Raw genomic sequence first — 24,670 nt, 5'->3', positions numbered from 1 at the left:
CAAAAATGGATTATACTAATCCAATGTCTTGTACTACTTCAGATTAGCATCTGCTATGCTAGATTCAATACCGGTTTAAGATCTACTACAACATAAACCCTTAACCAATATTTCACATATTAGGTTTGCTTATTTCACATCCTATTTCACACATTTCCTATTACAAAACAATCTCATACATATATGAGTCATATTACAACTCGCCATGTTGGCGTACAATGATTTTACAATTTATTACAAAATACTATAACCAAAATTGAAGTCGGCCAAGGTGCTGGTATCCTTCCTTTCACTGTTGGTGTTCTGTATGCCAGTGTAGAGTCTGTCAGTGTTGGTGCTGGTATCTTTGTCTTGCCGATATTATATGATTGAAAGTTTTCCATCAATGACAAAACCTTCAACCACCTACAATTTCTCATTGGAGGGTGCATTTGCCAACACATCCTTTTTTAAGAATTTTTAATTCCTCATCTGGATCCCTCAAGGAACATTTTATTCCTTTCTCTTTCCTAAGCATATTGGTAAGTCTTCCCAATAAGCCTTGAGGACTGTGGAGAGAAGAAATTCCTTTAAGGCATATCTCTTGGTCTCCACACTTGTCTTGTCACCTCCTCTTGGGCTATGTGTGGGCTCACAAGAAATCCTGACCCTTCATCTTGGGTCAATCCTAGCCCTCCATTTCTTCTCCTACCCTCCTATAAATTGAGGACTCCATCCCTTTATATCTCATCTCTAAATCTTGTATGTTCATGTTGCTAATTTTCTTAAGTGAAATCCATCTAGGTACCCAATTTATAGCCAAATCATCCTCATTTGCATACTTAGCCATTTTGATCATCATCCACAACTCTACTCTTTCATCCATCTATCCATCTCCATCCTCATTTGTTCACACTTTAGAGAGCCAACCACATGTGTACATTGGACCAATCAAATCAATCTAAGGAGTGGCGCATTCTTGGCTTCATCAAGAGTCTAAATCGGAGGAACAAGAGAACTCTCTTGTCAAGGTATAATAGATTGTTGATTATATCTTTTATTTGTATGTTTTGTGCTTTGATTTGAATTGACAATCTAACCTTGCATCAATATTTTTCCCTTGGTTCAATAGTAACATATATTGTCGTTATCATCACACTCATTCCCATTCTCTTAGTTATTGTATATATTTTAAGGAATTCACACATGAGTTATGAAATAGAGATCATATCCATATCACACTAAATCTCATTCTTTTTATTGATCCAAAGTTTAAGGTAGTGCACTAGCACTCCCTTCACTCTATTGTGTTGCTCCTAACTATGTGACATTAGTATTTTACCTTAGTAGGTGATATTTTTCATTCATGATGGTACAACCTCATGTGCAATCATACTTGGATAGCAGTATAATAGTATTTCTTACCTTGTATACTTGCTTGGGTGGCAATAATAATATTTTAATTCTCTCTCTCTCTCTCTCTCTCTCTCTCTCTCTCTCTCCCTCTCTCTCTTTTAAATATTTCCTTTTTTTTGGTTGAGTTGCATCTTTCATAACTTAAGGTCCTTTCTTACATAGAGTGGTACAGACTTATTCTTTATTGGTAGTGGTACATCCTTTTATGAATAATATCTTCTTAGTGAACATGTGCAATCCTTCACTAAGAATAAATTTTTTCTTAGTTGTTGGGAAGGTGTGCATTCTTGGTCTCCTTATCCTTTCAAAGAGGTCATCCTTATTAAAGACATCATCTAATTTTGGAGGTAGATATCTTTGGGTAAAGATTCATTCCTATGTGCATCTCTCAAAAGGATCCCTTTACATTTGATATAAGAGATTTATTTTACAAACATATTCTCCCTGCTCATAAGAGTCATGCCTCTTTCACTTGGAAACATGTACATTGTTTCTTAAATGATACATCCTTGATTATGAATGTGTTTATCCTTGTCTCTCTTTCTACCTTAAGACATCAACATAGGGCTATGTTGACATCTTAATGGGGGCATATATCATGGCCTCCTTGTAGCTTATGTTCAATTCAAGTTGCATATTTCCTTGCATACACTGCTTTTCTTGGTTATCCTTTTTTAATTCAAGTTGAAAATTTCCTTGCATACAATTCTTTGCTTGGTTATCCTTTAAAAATTCAACTTGTGGATTTCCTTGCATACGATTATTTTCTTTGTTATCCTTTTCAAATTCAAGTTGCATATTTTCTTGCATGCAATGCTTTTCTTCTGTAAGAATTGGCTATAAAGGTTGCCATCCAAGATCTAGAGGCCAAATGGAAATCACAATAATAAGAGAGGAATAGCATGACAAGAATAAATTATATTATCAGCAATGGTGCAATAATAAAATGGATTATCTGGATTGACTATTACATAAGAGATCTCTTGGCTATATAGCCAATGTTAGAACATAGGAGTGCATAACATTATGATAATTGTCATAATCTTATGACATGAGACAAAAAGTGAAAATCTATCATCCCACCTATAGTGGAAAAGTGTAACCATGAAAGGTGGGTATGATAGGGTGATAAAGGTGTAAAGCGGAAAAATTGAACCCTAGTTGTTCTCCCCTCCCCAACTCCAAGGAGAGAGAAGGGAGAGTCACTAGGGTTGATGGTTTTCACTTAGGGGAATCTTTACATTCAAAAGAGGGGTTGAAACCCACAAGATCCAATCCCACGCAATGCAAGATTGGATTCTAAATGAGTTTCAAGGGTTAAGACATCAAGGATACCCTCTTTTGTAAAGAATGTAGATAGAAAGATTGAACTAGGAATGCATGTAAAGTTGGAAAGATTCACTTATAAATAGAGATATGGATATGGAATGAAGCTACGGACCTGGAATTAGTAGTAAAATGTCGAGACGGTGCTATTCTGCAAATTTGGGTGAAAGTTGACAGGACGATGGCGCCCGGCGTGCACATGGTCCTCCGAAAAATCCGCGAAACGAAGGGGGATCTGTTCGTCTCTGCACAAGGATTCCAGATCTTCAATTACAGCCGCGTACCTACAAGCTACACACAGAAAAGAGAGGATGATTGGGGGGTTAGGGATGAGGGGTTTGCCTTTAGTTCAAACCCCGGTTTTGGAATTAACCAAGAAATGAGAATGCTGTAAATGTAAATGTTTGTAATGTAAACAAGTACTGATACCTTGTTGTAAGAATGTTTGTATTCTTACATGCGAAGGTGTAATGTATGTAGTATGTTGTATGTTGTATGTGATCTCCTCTTCAATGGTTGAATCCTTGTCTTGAATGCAACACTTAGCCTTGAATGGAGACTTAGAATGCTCAATTGCTTGAAGGAATGCTTGAATGCTTGAATGCTTGAATGTCGCTTTTGCCTTTTTGCTTGTATATGTTTTTCTTTTTCTGACCTCCTCAAATGGGAGAGGAAATGTGGTTTATATACTTGTCAATTAGGGCTAATAGACTGATTTTCCCGACCTTAGGCCGACTAGGAAACAATATTTTCCAATTTGCAAACTTAAAGACCCGAAGCCCCAAAAGAGACCGGGCCCAAAATAGGGCTAGGGACCAGGGCGCTAGGCGCCATGGTCCTGGGGGACTAGGGCACTGGGTGCCCTAGTCTTGAAGGACTAGGGCACTGGGCGCCATGGTCCCACCTCCCGGGACAGCAGGGTGCAAGGAGGATCAGGCCAGGGTGCAGAAAAATGCAGTTTTTGATGTCATGAACAAGTTTCGGGGTCTCCATTCAGGTTCCATGTTGCATCGCCATCGTGAAGACCCAAATGCAGTCAAAATTGCAAGTGTCACAATTTTAGGACACTACATTTAGCCGCCACTTTAGCGGGAGTATAAGCGTATGCTCATACTTCCGGTAAAGTACAAGGAAACAACATTGAAAGACTTTCACCACGTCAAGGAGGCAAGATACACCAAGCCCCCAGTGGACTAAGGATCCTACGACTTCGATTGACAAAGTAAAAGGGAAGATCACGAGGGAGAACCATGACTGTCAGTAGTAAGGTTCCCTCACTATGAGTCATGCAAGAAAGATATCAAAAATTTTCAAGGCAAAGCTAAATTTGTCAAGAAATTTTCAAGTATCTTGAAAATATATGAACGGGATGTATGCCCCCCTACGTTAAAGTGATCACACACACCTCACCAGGGGTGATTGCTTTAAGGTAGTGATACATATAAGAAATGAGAAAGGAGCACGTTATCACAAGGATTTAGCCCCCAAGTGTGAGATAAGCCCAAGGATAATAGACACAAAACACAAAGCACAAGGTGACTTCGCTTTCCTCGGGATCAGTATGCTGTATGATAATTCATGTATATCATATGTATGTATGCATAATTGTTCTTCATTCCCCAATCAAGGAAGGTCACCTAGAAGAAGGGAACACATGTGTCTTTTGAGTCAACATGAGAGAGACCAAAAGAGATCTCAATGCTTTGCATCATCCTCAAGTAGACAACACTAAGGACAACAAATAGAAGAATGAGAATAACACATAGAAGAAGTAACAAAAGAGAGGAGGAGAGAATCTGCTATGCTAATGAACTAGTCTAGCACGTCGTCTACCCCCCGATCTTGCTGATCAATATTTTGAGAAGGTAGGAAACACGCTAGAGGAGGAACATCCAACACAGCAGATGGAGCTATCACAAGATCCAAACAAGGGCTATGTTCATATCCCAAGCCACGGTGTTCTTGTCTAGGAGCTAGGATAAGTGCTTTAGAAAATTCGTTAGATAGATGGTTATCAACATCAACATATTCATATTCACTATCAGAATGAACAGGAGTAACATTTTCATCATGAATAATATTTTCATCTATATCATCATCAAGATTTATAAAAATAGGATCTTTAACTCGCACAGGATCAAGACCATCATGCATCTTATGTTTAGGAGATTTCGGCTCAATCGTCGGCTGAGGAGAAAATGGAATAATATTGGTTGAAGGTGTTTTTGGGGATTGCCAAGTTTGAGAAGTAGCTACCTGAGCTCTAAGATGACGCTTTCGTCGGCGTTCACGTGCAGAACGATTTCATCTAGTCTTAGTAGGAAGTTGAGAAGATTGAGAAGGAGGAATGTTCTCATCCTTATCACTTGGGTGTTTAGGTTGTGGTCTCTTAGGTTGAACAATAGGAGAAGAGGAAGGTCTCTTCTCTCCATAAGAGGAAGGAGGAGGAACTGCTCCATATAAGGGAGGAATATTCAGTTTAGGAAGGAGACCAAGCCCATCATGACGAGGAGGTATAGGTCTACTTTTAGGAAGTTTATTAGATATAGGCATAGTCACATTCATAGGGATGGGTTGGGAATCTTCTTGAGGAAAGACATTAGTTTTATCTTTCAAGGGAAGAACTTCCTTCTCAAGAACGATAGGAATGTCAATTTTGGGTGTTCTAGGTTCACTTAGAGATAGGATCATATCTTTCTTCCACTTTTGATAAGATTTGAAAAGATGATCACTCCACAGAGGAAGAGATTGGAATTGTTTAGGCCAAAAATAATCAATAGGAACACTACAAGTTCTTTCAGCTAGTTTAAAGAGACTATGATTGATAGTAACAACTTCACCATTATGGGGAAATTTCAAACACTTGTGAATAGGAGAAGCAATAGCTTTCATGGAAGATAGCCAAGGATAGCCTAGCTTCACACGAAATTGTTCGGATGACGGAATAATAGCAAAGCCCACATCAAGGGATTTGTTATGGACCTCAATAGGTAATGTAATAGAACCAATTGTAGGAGAAGAAAATGCATCAAATAGTTTCACAATCACATTTGTTTCATCATAGATCACTTGATTCAATTGCAAAGTAAAAAGAAATTCTTCAGTAATGACATTAACCATGCAAGAAGGATCAATAAGCACTCCACGACAAGGTGTATTCTTGACTTTTGCAACTATATATAAAGGACCATCAGGTGCCCTGATAGTTTCACTGGAATCAAATGTGATGGAAGGTTCTTTAGGGATTTTTTGCTGCTCTACAAAGTTAATCACATTCGGAGTCATGGACACAAGATCATCAGGTGAGACAGAGGAATCAGTAGTATCAATCGCATTAGAGGTATGAGAAGGCAATGGATCAGTAAAAATCTGAAGATTTTGGTTAGGAGGAGCTATAGATGTGTTGCCTTTATCATTCACTCCAGAAATAGAAATAGTATTATTATCAATCAAATCTTGAATTTTACCCTTTAAAGCAAAACATTTTTCAGTATCATGTCCAGGATGACGATGAAATTGACAAAAAGATTTGTTATCAAAATAGGGTGAATTAATCTTTGTAGGATCTATTTGCCTTATAGGAGGAAGAGTAAGCACATTTTGTTCCAATAACTTATTCATAATGTAGCATAGGAAATAGGAAATCATCACAAGCAATATAAACATAATAGCTCAAATACAAATGCATCCATTGCAATGAATCTATCCTAAGACACATTCAATAGAGACATGAAAACAAAGCATACAAAACTAAAGAAATTATGCAAACCATAGACACGATTTGAATGCTCCTTCATGCGGCTCCATTGTTCTTCTTTCCTCTCCAAATGGTTGTGGATCTCACCTACAAGTGCACACACATGATTGAAAGCAAGATTGACATTGATTATTGATCAAGAGTACTAGAAGCATAAATTTGATAGCCTGATTAAGGATTATTCTCATTATTAGCCAAGATTGAAGAAAATCATCTAATTTATAGAAGAATTGGAGAGATGACAAGATTAGCATGATAGTGATTCGAATGGAAATTCAAATCAAGAATAGCAAAATTATGACATGTCTATGACAAATTGCTATGCAAAGATTTATGACAATTTATGACAAATTCTATGACAAATTGCTATGTAAGGATTTATGACATGAATTTGAAATAGAAATAGACATTTAGGAATTTAGGAGAAATTAGAAAATTAGGTTAGAAATGATGACTTGGAAATTAGGAATTGATGCAAATTAGGTAAATTAATTAATAATTTCTCATTCATTAATTAATTTACAAAAATAGGAGGAATTAATTAGCCAATTAAGTAATAATTTAATTGTGACAAGAAGACTTAGGATAAATAAATAAATTATTTAACCTAGAGGGAAAATGCCAAACAAGATTAAATGAATAAATCATAAAACCTTGGAAGATGAATTAGAAATGCAAAGACGACAATTAGGTCTTGACAAAGGATAATTGATATCGATTCGATCATGATTTTGGATTGATAAATGATTTGATTGAGATTGGTTGACAAAAATCAATGACAAATTGACCAAATTGACATGATTGAAAAGGACAAGGATCGATGACGAATCGATCGCAATATGACAAGATTGACAAGGACAAAGATCGACCAAAATCATGACTGAAGATTGTTGTCGACAAGACCAAATTTGAAAGTGAGAGAAATGAAGAGTGTAGAAGAATGACTCGATACTCGAAAATGATAAAATCCAAGTGTGTAACATAGGAGAAATGTTAATGCGACGCAAAAACCTAAGATGAGGCAATGCGCCAATGTTAAAGTATGATCCCGCAAGCATTGACCATTTTTAGGTGTCTACATTTTGCCCCTCTTTGAGACAATGCAATTTTAAGCGTTGTTTCAAAGAACAATAATGAAAATGCCCCAGACAATGACAATGACATATGCATGCTTCCTCGAGGAATTGGCCGGAAACATGCAAAAAAGAGGCCAATTGATCGATAAAAATGATAGGATCGAACGGACTGACAATCGGAGATCGGATACATGAAGGACAAGCAATTTAAGGTGCACAAGACTGTGATCAACATAAGATGGAGAGGACACACATCCATCTATGCACTGACATAGATCTATAAATGGGACCAAGAGAGTGAAAATTGTTCATTTGCACTAGCCCAAGAAGAGGATTTGTTGCTCTGGAAAAGGACACTTGCAGAGAGATGGCGAACATTCAAATGGTAGATCACCTCGGAGAACATGTACACACGTACAAACGACCGGACGATGTGGGAGCAGTGATATGTATCTCAAAAACCCATGTTTTCAATTTCATGAATTTGACTTGCTTGCGGGACATTGCGTAGCCCACAGGGGATACAGAAACTGACTTCTGCGCTTGTGTAGGGTCTTCTGCGCTTGTGTAAGGGTACATAAGCGTAGGTTACATGACACAAGCATAGGTTACATGACACAAGCACAAGTTCCTTGACACAAGCGCAGTTGTGCATTGGGAACTCAATTTTGGTCCAAAACAACACGCAAATGATCTGAAAAGGGGGGATAAGGGTAGGATAGGTTAGAATAGATGAAAAACACCCTGAGGTGGACATGAAAATGAGGAAATGCAACCCGTAGGAGCAAACCCTAAAACTGACAAAATGTGCCCCAATTGTGATGCAGAGTCGACAATGTCCATTGATCAAACGGGAGAACCGACCTGACTACTTCATGTTACGACATAGACTCAAAAGCACGGACAGAGATACAATAGCAGGACTTGGGATAGGAGGGACATCATCCTTGAGACATGGCAGGGATGAGGAGGATAGAGGGAGCACCCAGTGACAGAGGCACATGCTCCTTATGACAGACAGTGGACATTATGTAGTTTGACATTTTGTAGTCGGCCTGCGGGCCATACTTAGGACAGACAGTCCAATTTTGTACTCCGATATTATGATGATATATGATATGCATCGATATGATGGGATGCAATATGTTATGACATATGTTATTTTGCAATGTATGGATGACTTATGTACTTGTTTATGAACATGTATGGATGTATATTTATGTATTTTTGATGCATTTATAATATGAAATGGATAAAATGCTTGATATGATGCTTGATATAATGCAAATGTACTAACCAAATGGATGCAGGATGTAGTATATGTGTGCGGGGAAATCAGAGCACTAGACCGAACTGACTATCTGAACTGACGGAAGAAATGTTAGTAAGAAGAAAATGAGACAGAAGATAGTTAAAGATGAAAAAAACTTGCTTTCAGTAATGCACTTTGTAGGTGAGAACCTTTATTTTTATGTAGCAAAATGGATGCGTAGCATCATGGCATTGAAGGCCAGAGCTGAAATGCAACCCTTTTTGCAAAAGACAGACACATCATAGACAAACAACAATCACAATCAAGAAAAGGACCATGATCCATCCCGGTCACTCTAAATCACTCAGTGACATCATCAAGCAACATAGGAACATGATCGAAGCCAAATATAAATCAATAAAAAGATAAGATGCACAAATTCCAACAAATCAAACAAACATCTTGATCTTCATTGTCAAAAGTTGAAAGTGCTGATAGGACGATCATGCTGTCTGGTTTTAGGACATGCGGTACCCCTTCTAAGACAGGACACAGTTTGGTTTCGAGTATACCACACCCTGTATAAGACCCATGATAGTAGAGACAAGGACAAATGATTTTGAGGTTCATTGATATGACAATTGTGATCAGTTTGAATGTCTGGTTTGATTGAAAAGTTCATCTGTTTAAGCATGATTTCGTTAAAGCACAGCGTTGATTGCAAGTTATTGGATGGATGATCAGGGATTTGTCTTATTCACAAAGGGATGATTTATTGCAAAATGCTTGTTTTTGGATTTTAAAATTTTTTGGTCATTTTTTCAGGACTTTATTTGACTTTTTAGGGATTTTCATTTTTTTTCAGTTTTTAGATATTTTTTCAGGACATTATTCGATTTTTTTGAAGATTTTTTTCAGGACATTTTTCAATTTTTTTGATTTTTTCAAGACATTTTTCAATTTTTAAGAGATTTTTTTAGGACATTTTTCAACTTGTATGATCTTTTTCAGGACGTTTTGAATTTTTTATGATTTTGCCCCCAGTGTCTAGCAAGGCAAGGAATATGACAGGTGAATAAATAGGCTTGCTGAAATGATGGTGGATAGAGGGAAGACAAAGGCCTTTTATCATGGAGACAATATAGATGCAATTTCCAAGGGCTATTGCATGATGGGACAAGAGACTGGATATGACAATGTAGAGCAGTGACATGAGGGACATGTCAAGAGGTTTTTGAAACCATGTTTAAATTTTGCGTCCTTATGTCAGATCAAGATCAAGGAATGAAAAAGAGTGTATGGATAGTGATAAGATATGGATAGGATAAGCAAGACCAAGAATGGATAAGGGACATGGACTGAAGGTCGAGATAGGATACGGGATAGTGGTAGAAAGTTGCAATAAGCTAGGGAATATGGATGAAAGGTTGTAATAAGCAAATGGATAAATAACCAAAATCTATGATAGACTAAAATCTGCAAACAATATATGTGATGCTCATGAAGATCGTCAGCCTTGTCAAGATCAAATGTGGAAAGGGGAAATGGACATGAGGGACAATAGGATATGAAGGGTAATAATAGGGGTTCGATAGGATAATGAAGGGCAATAGGATATGAAGGAGGAAACCTGCCCCCAAGTGTGGTATGCAAGAAGTTCATGGATTACGCATGACGCCTGTTTGCTAGGTTTTCATCACGGTACTTGCCCAAGGCGCCTGTTTGCCAGGTTTTCACCAGTGGATGAATTATTTTTTGCTTTACTTTTTTTCTTGTCTTTTTTTTTTTCTTTTGTATTTTGACTTTTTCAATAGAAGATGGACACATGATAGGGGATGGAAGAAGGACTCAAGCATCTTTTTTTTTTGGATAGTAGCCTTGAAAAAAAATGGACCATGACCTTTAAAAGTATGCTCAAAGATGTTGGTAGGATAAGGACATGGAAAATAAGATGAAACTAAGGCAAGGATTTATGCAAAGGATTGGACCGAAGGGATCGAAGGATGGAAAATATGAATTGGATAATAGGTAGGGTATTGGAAGAATTGGGCTTCAATGGATGGAAATGAAGGCAAGATCGACATTGGCACACACCTTGAGAGGTGATGGATTGATGGAGGGAAAATGGATCTCAGATTGTGAGATTTGGATGGAGGAATAGCTTGGGTTTTTGGGACATAAGGGCCCAAAATGGATAAAGAAGGTGGTGGAGGAATAGATTTGAGAGGGTTGGATGGAAGAATAGCAATTGTAGATGCCAAGTTGATTGTTTCTTTAGGCTTTTATGCTTCAAGGAGCCGCTTAGGGATCCACATGGTTTTTGACTTTTCATGCTTTTGTGGTTCCTTGGAGTGCATTGCCTACATAAGGGATTTAGGAACCCATATAGATTTTGACTTTGCTTTATTTTGCTCAGTGGGCCTTTGTGGCCTTTTGGATATTTCTTTTTCTTTATAGATCATATTATTCTTTGTTTTGACATGTCAATTATATTGGACATGTTGATCCTTGAATACATGTGGATTGCTAGACTTATGACTTTTATACTTGGCATCCAAATTGCTTGGAGGAGGGAATGAATGTTGCTGTGGATGGGAATGATATGGAGGCATGTGGGATGGATAGAAGGTTCTCCAAGATGTGTTCCTTTGCTGATGTTGCATAGGAGATGGAGGGATATAGGGACCTAGAATGGATGGAAGCGATGATGGGGAAGGTGGACATTTGGATTTTGAATTTGAAGGGATACCAGTGCCTTGAGTGTGAGCTCTATAGACATGACCTTGAAGATTTTCTTCCACATGAAGGGATTCTTGCTTATGGAGATCTACTCCTTTTCCTTTATGAATATCTTGACTTGTAGGATACTCTTTTCTTTGGGAAGAAGACACGAGTCCATTATGAGGTGGATATGATATGAGAGAAATAATGAGATCTTGAAGTGGATCAGATTGGACCAAAGAGGAAGAACCCATTGTTAATGTCAGGGGTTCATGAACATCTCACACTAACACGTTAGGATCATGAGTGGGATTAGGATTGTGAGGGGGACTAGGATTGTGTTGTGGACATGGTTCAATGACAGGCTCTTCAAGAGATGGAATGGGAGGAATAATGGGATCATCAAAAGAAATGCGATCTTGGGGTGTATATGGAGCATTAGGACAAGGAGATGAAGGAACAAGACAATCTTGTGGAGGATCTGAAGGAATAATTTGATCTTGACAAGGAGGAAGATCATTGGAATCCTCTTTAAAGGTGCTTTGCTCTTGACTTTCAATGGGATCATCGGAAAGGATGGAAAGGATATCTTGATCTTTCTCAGGAAGTGGAATGTCAATGGGATTTGAAAGGACATTTTTTTCATGAAATGGAAGGGGATCGTTTGGGATTGGATGGACTAGGATATCTTGATCTTGCTCAGGGAATGGAGTGTCAATAGGACTTTTGATAGGATGGATAAGAATAGGGGAACCATCATGAGTGTCTGGGAACATGGGGTCTTGGTCAACAATTGGATGGGATGATAAAGTTTCGGGATCTTGATCTTGATTTTCTTTAGGACACGTTTCTTCATGCTCTAAATTATCCTCTTGACATGAGGTTGGACTTTTGATATGCATGGAGGATTCTGACAAGGGATCAATGGTTTGGCATGAAGGAAATGCACTTTGAACATTTGTGATGGATTCTAGCAAGGAATCAATGCTTGAACATGAGGAAGAGGGACTTCGAATGGGGTCCTCTAAAATAGGTAATGGCAATAAAGTGCATGGTGGCATTGGGTCTTGTATTTCTGAAACATGACAAGGATGTGCATCATGAATTGGATTATCTTGGCATTCAATTATGGATAGCCCTTGAATAATTTCATCCTTGGGTGTATTGTTTGATGAGGACAATATGGAAGGTTCTTGTGAAACTTCTAGAGGTGTAGGGATAGATGCCACTGGAGAGTCAATTTGTTTGCGAGGGGATGAGACATTGCTAGACATAAGTGTATCATCTTTATCTTCCTCAAAGAACTCACTTGGTAGTTTCCTTAAGAGAATTGCAATAAAGCCACCTTTCTTTCGAGGTTTTGATATAGTTGAATCTGGAATTTGAACTCGTTTGGAAAGGAGTTGGTTCTGGTCTGATGTCGTGTTTTGATATTGGACTTGGTTCAATTGTTCTGACATGTTTGAAACTTGGGTTGGTGTGTGCTGCAACCTTTATTTTTGAATGTTTGGTTCTAATTGTTGACATTGATATGTTGATTGAACTTGTTGATATTCCACCATTGGTTGAACCATTTGTTGACATTGTATAGTTGGTTGGACATATTGTTGAAATTGGACCATAGGTTGTATTGGTTGTATATGTTGAACAATTTGTTGTGATGGTTGAAAATCTGATTGATAGTAAACACCTTCTTGTTCTTGTTGTGGAGGCACATAATGTTGAAATTGATGTTGTCTCCTTTCTTGAAATTGTTTCATCATCTCTATTTGGGAGAGGAGAGCTGGTATGTCTGATCGTTCAAGAAGAGATCTTACATCAATTGGCTCAATCTTTGGATTTAGACCTGGAATTTTTTGAAACACTTTGGACATTTGTGATCTATTCTTCTCAATGTTTTTCACTCTTTGTTCCAATATCTCTTCTTCTTGAGCTAGTTTCTCCTCTAGTTTTTGTATTTGGACATTTACATCATCATGAAAAGTTTGACCAATATTGCTTTGTTGTTGGGTTGGATAGAATTGTGATTGCATTGTCGGTTGATATGTCAAACTTTGTTGCATCATTGGTGCTTGGAACCTTGTTTCAATAGACATGTCACTATGCAAATGCAATATTTTTGGAATTTTTCAAGGATAATGTATGATATGCAACTAAATGCGAACTAAATGAATGAGAATGCAATCTATGGCAAAAATGCAACCTATGTTTTTTGGTTGTTTTTTAAGATTTTGACAAACATTTTGAAATGCAAATCTAAGAAAGAGACCCTTAGGAAATTGAAATGATGTCTAGACCTAAAAGGACAAAAGGACCAAGTGACAATAGGACAAAATGACAATGTCTCCCCTATATGCTTGGATACTAAGCTAGGTTTGACCAAATGACAATAATGACATAAAAAGAAAAGGTTTGATAAGGTCTAGACTTCTTAACAATGACTTAGGGTTTATCAAAGATTTGGATTACTCAAGTATGAAAAAACTTAGTTTTGACACTATATGCTAAGGGACAATTACTATGCAAATGACCTTAATATGATATGATAATGACCTAAGCTTAATGAAGAGACCTAGGGTAAGCAATGTATGACAATGATATAACTTTAATGCAAGAGGACATATGCAAATGGATGACTCTTATTGATATGCAAAGGAATATGACTTAGGTGAAACCTAACCTTGGTACTTGACAATGACCTTTGCAAAATGCAACCTATGATGGACTTAAATGTAAGTGACATGAATGTTGAGACAAGATTTTGAACAATATTTGACAACCATGTTTGAAGATGAGTTTTGAAGATTTGCTGGACCTTTGTTGGATGAATGTCTCTTGTGTTTAATCTTATGTTTTGAATCAATTTGTTTTGCCTTTAAAATGGGATGCAATTCAACTTTTGACAAGCAAAGAATACAAGATATTGCAACTTAGACTCAAGACAATCATGCTCATTTCCACATTTCTTATGGTAGGCAAAGACATTAGGTACTTGAGAGGTAGACTTGTTATAAGATTCAAGGAGAATACATAGATGCTTGACCCCATGGGCTCCCCTCCACAGCACTCACTTCTCAGGGTAGCCAAGCATCAGTCCCCATGGAAATCTCCCCATGGCGAACTTAGTATCTCTTCCAAGTATCCGAACTTGTCCTTCTCAAGCAACTAGAAGGGTTTTTGGTCTCTAAAAACAAGGTGTTTAGTAAGGATTTCTATTAAGCATTACTCCTTGATGTCACGCAAGCGTGATTGAGACATTAAGCCCATCAAGATACCAAACAAATGTAGTCGCGCAAGCACGATTTAGACCAAGAGGCCCTACTTAGATGTTGATATGAGAAAGAGTCCAAGGGTCATCACTTCCCAAGTAACTACAATTCCCACATAACACTTCCTTCAAAGCTTTCGCTCATCGGGTATTTTTTATAGTGAGTTAGAATGCCAAGGAATTCTAGTCATACTCACTTTGGGTCGTCCCCTTCTCATGATTATCACTTGCTTGCAAAAGCAAAGTGGTCGGGAAGGCAGGCCCTCTAAAGGAGACACACAATCAAAGACATGAGCATGGTATTGAAGATCTGGATTTCTGATCACCCTAAGAAGGATGAGAGCATACTCTCCTACTCCAATGTCAAGCTCAACAATCAAAGCAAACATACATTTATTCCATCCTATTTAGAAATTACTAAGTGCCTAAAAATTAAATGAAAACACAAAGTTTGATTGTTTCTCCAAGGCAACCTGCAAAACCCAAGTTAGGAGTTTGATACGCTTATTCTTTGACTTTCGAATCTGCACAAAGCGTGTTAGTAGTTTGATTTATTGTCTTTTCCATGCGTATGCCAAGATTCTGCACAGATAATTAGTACCAAAATCTAAAGCACAGAAAACAGAATGCAAAAACACAACAAATTTCAAGTAAACACTGCATTTTTTTACCTTTGTTCTAGACTTTACACAGGCGCAGAACCCATGACACAGGTGCAGAATGCAGGACACAAGTGCAGAATGTCACCTACACAAGCGCAGAATGCTCAACACAGGCACAGGTTGCTTCACACAGGCGCAGGAGTCTCCAGAATACCCTGCACGACCCTGTTTTTTGGTTTTTTGGCCTGCAAATCAACTTGAGAGCACTCAAAACACCATAATGAGGTTAGAAGGTTAGTTTTTCACGTCGGGTTCACCAATTAATGTTGCATAGGAAATAGGAAATCATCACAAGCAATATAAACATAATAGCTCAAATACAAATGCATCCATTGCAATGAATCTATCCTAAGACACATTCAATAGAGACATGAAAACAAAGCATACAAAACTAAAGAAATTATGTGAACCATAGACAAGATTTGAGTGTTCCTTCATGCTGCTCCATTGTTCTTCTTTCCTCTCCAAATGGTTGTGGATCTCACCTACAAGTGCACACACATGATTGAAAGCAAGATTGACATTGATTATTGATCAAGAGTACTAGAAGCATAAATTCGATAGCCTGATTAAGGATTATTCTCATTATTAGCCAAGATTGAAGAAAATCATCCAATTTATAGAAGAATTGGAGAGATGACAAGATTAGCATGATAATGATTCGAATGGAAATTCAAATCAAGAATAGAAAAATTATGACATGTCTATGACAAATTGCTATGCAAAGATTTATGACAATTTATGACAAATTCTATGACAAATTGCTATGTAAGGATTTATGACATGAATTTGAAATAGAAATAGACATTTAGGAATTTAGGAGAAATTAGAAAATTAGGTTAGAAATGATGACTTGGAAATTAGGAATTGATGCAAATTAGGTAAATTAATTAATAATTTCTCATTCATTAATTAATTTACAAAAATAGGAGGAATTAATTAGCCAATTAAATAATAATTTAATTGTGACAAGAAGACTTAGGATAAATAAATAAATTATTTAACCTAGAGGGAAAATGCCAAACAAGATTAAATGAATAAATCATAAAACCTTGGAAGATGAATTAGAAATGCAAAGACGACAATTAGGTCTTGACAAAGGATAATTGATATCGATTCGATCATGATTTTGGATTGATAAATGATTTGATTGAGATTGGTTGACAAAAATCAATGACAAATTGACCAAATTGACATGATTGAAAAGGACAAGGATCGATGATGAATCAATCACAATATGACAAGATTGACAAGGACAAAGATCGACCAAAATCATGACTGAAGATTGTTGTCGACAAGACCAAATTCGAAAGCGAGACAAATGAAGAGTGTAGAAGAATGACTCGATGCTCGCAAATGATAAAATCCAAGTGCGTAACATAGGAGAAATGTTAATGCGATGCAAAAACCTAAGATGAGGCAATGCGCCAATGTTAAAGTATGATCCCGCAAGCGTTGACCATTTTTAGGTGTCTACACATAATACTATGCAATGATTCATTCAAAGGAGTAAACTTTCTTTCTTTCTTGAAAAACTTAGAAATAGGAGGCACACCTGATGCCGCGTTCACATTGTTGTTGATGATGTTTTCATTGAATTTAATGGACTCTCTATTCGGTTTAAACTTTCCAAATGGTTGTTGACTACTATCACCCTTATCACTCGGAGCCATAGGATTTGCTTGTTCCATTTGACTCACAGTCAGTTGATAATTGTGAAGAGTTGCGCACAACTGTTGGAAAGAAGTAAACTCAGAAAATAGAAGTTTTTCTCTAATATCTTTTTGTAAATTAGAAATAAAGATTCTTTGGATATCATTGTCAGGCACTGGAAAAGAAATTTGAGCATACAAATGCTTATATCTACCAATGAAATCAGTCACTTTTTCTTTAACACCTTGTTTACAATGCATTAAATCAATCAAAGTAACTTTAGGACTTATATTGTTTTGAAATTGTTGAATGAAAGCATTTGCAAGTTGCTCGAAAGAAGTAATAGAATAAGAAGGCAACGAGCAATACCATTGTAGGGCTTTATCTCTTAATGTTCTAGTAAACAATTTTGCAAGCAACCTTTGGTCATAAGCAAAATCAGTACATATTGTTTGAAAGGTCTTAACATGTGTTAGAGGATCACCCTTACCATTATAAAGCTCCAAATGCGGAATTTCAACATGTTTAGGGGGGATAGCTCGAACAATGTCAAGAGAAAGTGGGCTCGCGACATCAAATGTGGGCACACTAAACTTAGATTGATTCATAGAGGCAATTTGTTGCTGTAAGGATGAGACAGTTTGTGCAAGATTGTTAATGGTTGCTTCAGTTGAAGAGTTCATATTAGACGTGTTAGATTGTGATGGAGGTGTTATGTTATTGAAAGAAGGTAGAGAGTAAGGTGGTGGGACACTATGATAGTTAGTCATAGGAGATGATTGGAAAGGAGGAACACTACAAGGAGGAATGGAAGGGTTAAATGAATTGCCCCCTTGTGTCATGTTTATTTGTGGAGATATAAGAGGAACACTCATTGAAGGAATGAATGAAGAAGTTGGATTGAATGAAGGAAGAGGGTTGATTGAAGAAGAAGGATTGCCCCCATGATTAGTGATCATAGGAGGAATGTCTTGTATTGAAGTAGTCATTATGTTTGATGTAAAAGTAGGTATACTAGCAATAGGAGTTGTCAAAGGAATAAAATGATTAACATGAGTAGGAGGTTGTGTATAACCTAAAGTTTTGGTACAACTCTTCATAGGCATCACATTCAAATCCACAATGTGTGCAATACCATGCAAAATATCAATTCCATTCTTATCACTTTGAACCATATGTTTTAGACCCTCAATTAATGAAAGAGCTTCACTATCGGGGTACTCTTGAGACATCCATTGTCAAAAATCATCAAATTGGTTATCCAATTTTGAAAGTTGTTCTACAGAAACCTCATGGAGAGCTTCTTCATCATTAAGAGGATTAGAGGAATTACCCATGTCCTCGTTAAAAAGGCCATTCAAATTAGGTTCCATCTCCTCAGTAATTAAACCTTGGAAGGACTTAATTCTAAGGCTTCGTCTAACGAGAATAGTGTAAGTAGGGCTTATTGTTGTAAAACTCATGCACTAGAGAGAGAGAGAAGATTTTGAATTTTAGAGGTAGCAAATTTCAATAAAATCAGCCAATCTCCTAGATTTAAGCTGTTAAATGCAATCAGGACAATCTCCCGAAATTTCGAAAAAAATGTCCAGGACCGTGGCAAACGGAGTGCACACGGTCCTCGCAACTTTTTTCGAAATTTTCAGGAATGAAAGTTATGATGATTTTAAAGCTAATCTGAAAAAATTGAGTGATTTTACGATTTGTAGATAGGCCAAATTAAAGTTGCAATCTCAAAATTGAACCCTACCAAGATTGTTGAAAAATGTAAAATTTGAATTTTGAAAAAGAGGGGGAGACTGAAATTTTGAATTTTATGATTTTAGAGGGAATACTAAAAGCAATGCAGGCTTTGAAATTTAAAAGTTGACTCGATTTCATGCAAAATTCGATTTTGAAAGTGGAAATCAAGGTTGTTGCAATTAAACACTTAATTTCAAAAGTCACAAATTTTAAAAATTTGAATAAAACACTGAAATTTCGAATGAATGCAAACACACTTTTTAGATTTAGGACTGTAAGAAACACAATTTTGATATGAATTTTAATTTCAACAATTTTTGAATGATTAGAAGCCTCAATCCAAGCAATCGCTAGACCAACTTTGACTTTAATTTTGAAAGTGTTAAAATTGATAAAATCAACCAAAATTCTGGATTTTAGCAGAAAAATACAGTAAGATCTAGCTCCCGAAATTTCGGAAAAAATGTCGGGGACGAGGGCGCTCGGGGTGCACACGGTCCTCGCAACTTTTTTCCAATTTTTCAGGGATGAAAGATATTGTGATTTTATTGCGGAATCCAAAGTTACAGCTGATTTGGAAGTGTTTTGATTAGTGAAATTATCAGTCAAAGGTTGAATCAAGAAGGTCTTAAAAATTAGGTTCTGACATTTAACCACTTAATTTTCAGAATTAAAGCACAAATATGAATTGACAATTTGCAATAGAAGGGTAGATCTGAAACAAGCATTAACAATTAAACATTTCACAAGTTTAATTACTTAAAAAGAAAATTTTAGGGTTTTTATGCAATCAACCTCTAAAATTTGCAAAAGATCAAACATGGAAATATAATTAAGGAAACAAAATTTTCAGATCTAACCATGAATAATCAGAATGAGGATGTTCACGTCGGGTTCACCAAAATGTAAAGCGGAAAAATTGAACCCTAGTTGTTCTCCCCTCCCCAACTCCAAGGAGAGAGAAGGGAGAGTCACTAGGGTTGATGGTTTTCACTTAGGGGAAACTTTACATTCAAAGGAGGGGTTGAAACCCACAAGATCCAATCCCACGCAATGCAAGATTGGATTCTAAATGAGTTTCAAGGGTTAAGACATCAAGGATACCCTCTTTTGTAAAGAATGTAGATAGAAAGATTGAACTAGGAATGCATGTAAAGTAGGAATGATTCGCTTATAAACAGAGATAGGGATATGGGATGAAGCTGCGGACCTGGAATTAGCAGTAAAATGTCGAGACAGTGCTGTTCTACAAATTTGAGTGAAAGTTGACGGGACGATGGCGCCCGGCATGCACACGGTCCTCCGAAAAATTTGCGAAACGAAGGGGGATCTGTTTGTCTCTGCACAAGGATTCCAGATCTTCAATTACAACCGCATACTTGCAACCTACACATAGAAAAGAGAGGATGATTGGGGGGTTAGGGATGAGGGGTTTGCCTTTAGGTCAAACCCCGATTTTGGAATTAACCAAGAAATGAGAATGTTGTAAATGTAAATGTTTGTAATGTAAACAAGTACTGATACCTTGTTGTAAGAATGTTTGTATTCTTACATTCGAAGGTGTAATGTATGTAGTATGTTGTATGTTGTATGTGATCTCCTCTTCAATGGTTGAATCCTTGTCTTGAATGCAACACTTAGCCTTGAATGGAGACTTAGAATGCTCAATTTCTTGAAGGAATGATTGAATGCTTGAATGCTTGAATGTCGCTTTCGCCTTTTTGCTTGTATATGTTTTTCTTTTTCCGACCTCCTCAAATGGGAGAGGAAATGTGGTTTATATACTTGTCAATTAGGGTTGATAGATTGATTTTCCCGACCTTAGGCTGACCAGGAAATAATATTTTCCAATTTGCAAACTTAAAGACCCGAAGCCCCAAAAGAGACCGGGCCCAAAATAGGGCCAAGGACCAAGGCGCTGGGCGCCATGGTCCCACCTCCCGGGACAGCAGGGTGCAAGGAGGATCAGGCCAGGGTGCAGAAAAATGCAGTTTTTGATGTCATGAACAAGTTTTGGGGTCTCCATTCAGGTTCCATGTTGCATCGCCATCGTGAAGACCCAAATGCAGTCGAAATTGCAAGTGTCACAATTTTAGGACGCTACAAAAGGTACTAAAGGTGGAGACACCACATAAGGTGAAAATAATAACATGATAAGTTTATATAAAGTGGAGATGCTCAAATAACTCCTATATGGTTCCCTAAGTAAGCTTAAGTGACATGTAATTAGGACCTAGGTGAGAAACAACCAAGGTAAAATACCTTAATTATAGTGACACCTCTGTTAGCAATTGACACTCATCCAGTAAGGTTAATGGCATTATGGGTTTTCATTGATGGCAACTCATCATCTCAGGGTAAATGGTTTCATTGTTTGGTTAACTAACATTCATTGCACCTAACCAGTATTGGTATTCATATTGCTTTACACCGGCACCGACACCTGCACCAACACCGGCACTGACACTCACAAGTCCTAATCTCAATAACTTGTACAGATCCCAGTACCGTGTATATGGAACCCGGTAATGGTTAGGACCTGACTAAGGAAATATTTTGGTCTCGATTATGTCTTCATAGATTTTGGCGGTAACGTGTGATGGCCGACATGGTCATTGGATTTATGTTTGATTATCATTATTTTTTGATAGTCGACTTGTTTATATTACTTGTTGAAGCTGACATGGTTAAGTTAGAAGGATATTTAAGAAGATCACTTTAGTGATAGATCAAATATGTGTGATGTGATACGAACTTTTGGTTGCGAATATTTCAGTGAGTTTTGGTATACATTTTGGTATACGATTGGAAGCGACTATGTGCAGTTTCACGTGCATAGTTTAACCAGTAGCAGAATAGAGTATTAGAGAACCTATATATAGAGGAGGATATTAGAGCATTCACTGGAACTTATCCAACATGGTCAGATGTAATTTATAAGTTCATTTTCAGTTATAAACACTTTGTAATATTCTATAAGTCAGTGAGACTTCCTATATTTTGTCTTTGCGAGGTGAGCTCTAGGTGGTTGGCCTTTCTACATTTGCAGACCCTCTTATGTAATATTTGTATACCTTAATGAAGTATATAGATATTGTGGGTATCATCCCCATCATGGTTTTTCTCTTTGTAGGGTTTTCCATGTATAAATCTTGGTGTTATGTTGTTGCTTTTCATTGTGTTATTTTGTGTATGCATTCTAATTTTATTTACTATTAACTGGTTAATAAGGAATAAGTTCAAAACTAACTTTACCAGTAGAACACTGATTCAGCCCCCCTCTCAGTGTTCTTGGATTCCAACAACCCTGCCTTAAGTTCAACTTATGGAGATGTGCACAAAAGAGAACAATGCAAGATGGGTCCAAAATATTAGGCCATATTAGGTACCCATGTAAAAATGAAATTCAATATCTCACAAATGGAGGAAGGGGGAAAAATTAGCAGGAAAAAACTTCTCTCCAAAAGAGAGAAAAATAAAAAAGAACTCAAAGAAAAATGAGAAGGACAAAAATCCATGTGAGGAAAAAGTCCCCCCATAAGAGTGAAGAAGAGAAACCAAGTATCCCAACCTCAATGTAGATTGTGCATTAATGGTAGATTCTCTAAACTGATTGGAGAATATGATCCATGAGTATCAAACAATGGAGAGAGAAAAATAAAAAAGAACTCAAAGAAAAATGAGAAGGACAAAAATCCATGTGAGGAAAAAGTCCCCCCATAAGAGTGAAGAAGAGAGACCAAGTATCCCAACCTCAATGTAGAATGTGCATTAATGGTAGATTCTCTAAACTGATTGGAGAATATGATCCATGAGTATCAAACAATGGAGAGAGAAAAATAAAAAAGAACTAAAAGAAAAATGAGAAGGACAAAAATCCATGTGAGGAAAAAGTCCCCCCATAAGAGTGAAGAAAAGAGACCAAGTATCCCAACCTCAATGTAGAATGTGCATTAATGGTAGATTCTCTAAACTGATTGGAGAATATGCTCAATGAGTATCAAACAATATTCCTCCCCTTAGGAATAAAAAAATACCAAAGGTGTATGTATGAAGTCTCCCCAATCCTAAAAGGAAGATGCAAGAAGAAAAATCAAGATGTAAGGAGTCTCTGAAAGCTGCTCAAGTGTTGCCATGTCGATGTTGAAATTTTCCCCTTCAAAATTAGGTATACTAGGCAATACAACTGAAAAATACAATCCAAGATCTCATGATGATGAATGTAGAATATGATCCAAAGACTCAAGTGTTTCCTCTAAAGAAAAATAGACATCCTCCAAATATTGTACATAACTATCCACAATTATGTCAAAATCGTAAGAATAATTATGCAGAGAATGGACAAAAGGGTCAAAGTGCTCCATCACAACAATTGAAGAAAGATAATCTCCATCAAAGAGAAGATGTATGTCATAAATTATGTCTCCAAAATATGCAATTTAGGACTCCACAAACAAACTTGCATCATCTATCAAGTAATCATTCCAAGGAATTATATCTAGAAGATAATGTATATCCTACTGCTTCTGAATCATAAAAAGAAAAAATTGTAGCAACACAAGCATCATCACAAGAAATAGTAGATGTGATATCAATAGGAGGAGCTGAAATAAAAGGCTCAAGAATTGGGTCATATGTGATAACACCTATTTTCAAGTAATCAAAGTTCTCCTCAATATCAAAATCCACACTAGAAGTGTGATCGTCATCGGAAGAATCAAAGCCATCAATAGGAACAAAGTTTGAAAAGGATTACAATTGATATGCATGATACACCACCCCAATAGAAATTATAGCTCTAGTATCCAAGTCTCTAATGATAACTGAATTAGGAATGTGTCAGGCCCTACCCCGACTCATCCTAGCATTTCAGTATTTTTCATGTTGAGACTATTATGGTTGCTTTATTTTTATACATTATGGATTTGGAACTTATATGATTTCATGATTTGGATAACATTGATATATATTGATGCTTCATTTCTATGCATTATAGACATACAACTCTATATGATTCTAGAATAGGATTACCTTGTGATGATGTATATCATTATTGGAATTGCAAGAATTTACTATGATGATAGAAATAGGATGCATGTTTATGTATGGATCAAAATTATGAGGATTATGATAATTGCTTATGTGGATTTATTTTGATACAAGACATATTGATTTTTGTTTAATATCAATTGTATGCAGAGTGTTTGACGTGTATTCTTATTCTTGTGTTTAAATGTTATATAAGGTTATTTGGAAGAACTAATGTGTAATTGAGATGCATAGGAAAATTATCTATGTGACCATTGAAACATTATGGAGAACCAAACCTAGACCTATGTAAGTTCGTAAAGCCAGGGGTTGTCTATTTGGAGAGACAACAATACGTATGTATCGTATTTTATTTGTGAAAGTAAATGTTGCATGTGTGCTAAATTGCATTTATTAATTTGTGTAAATCCAACAAGAGACAAAATTTCATGTGTAATGTTGTAAAGTATTTTATTGTGTCACTTGACACGTGTTGATTTATGTCTTGATTTTTGAATTGTCTCTTGGAGGGAGTTGTTTTAACCATATCTTTTTCAAATAATTTAATGTGGTTCTATATTTTCCTTGGGTAGAGAATCTTTGGGGTGGTCAACTTAGGTTTGACCCGAAAGTTAACTTCAGATGGGTTTAAAAGGGGTCAAATGGACTCTTAGAGGTACTTTCAAGGTGTTTCCTAAAGCCCATAAGGTGTACCTAAGGGTTAGGAGTAATTTTAGGCATGTGACAACTCCCATGTGGCTGTTTAGTCACCCTAAAAAGTGCATTTCC

This window comes from Cryptomeria japonica, chromosome 10 (assembly GCF_030272615.1).
Source record: "Cryptomeria japonica chromosome 10, Sugi_1.0, whole genome shotgun sequence".
Classification (NCBI taxonomy): Eukaryota; Viridiplantae; Streptophyta; class Pinopsida; order Cupressales; family Cupressaceae; genus Cryptomeria; species Cryptomeria japonica.
Note: the sequence above shows the minus strand (reverse complement) of the source record.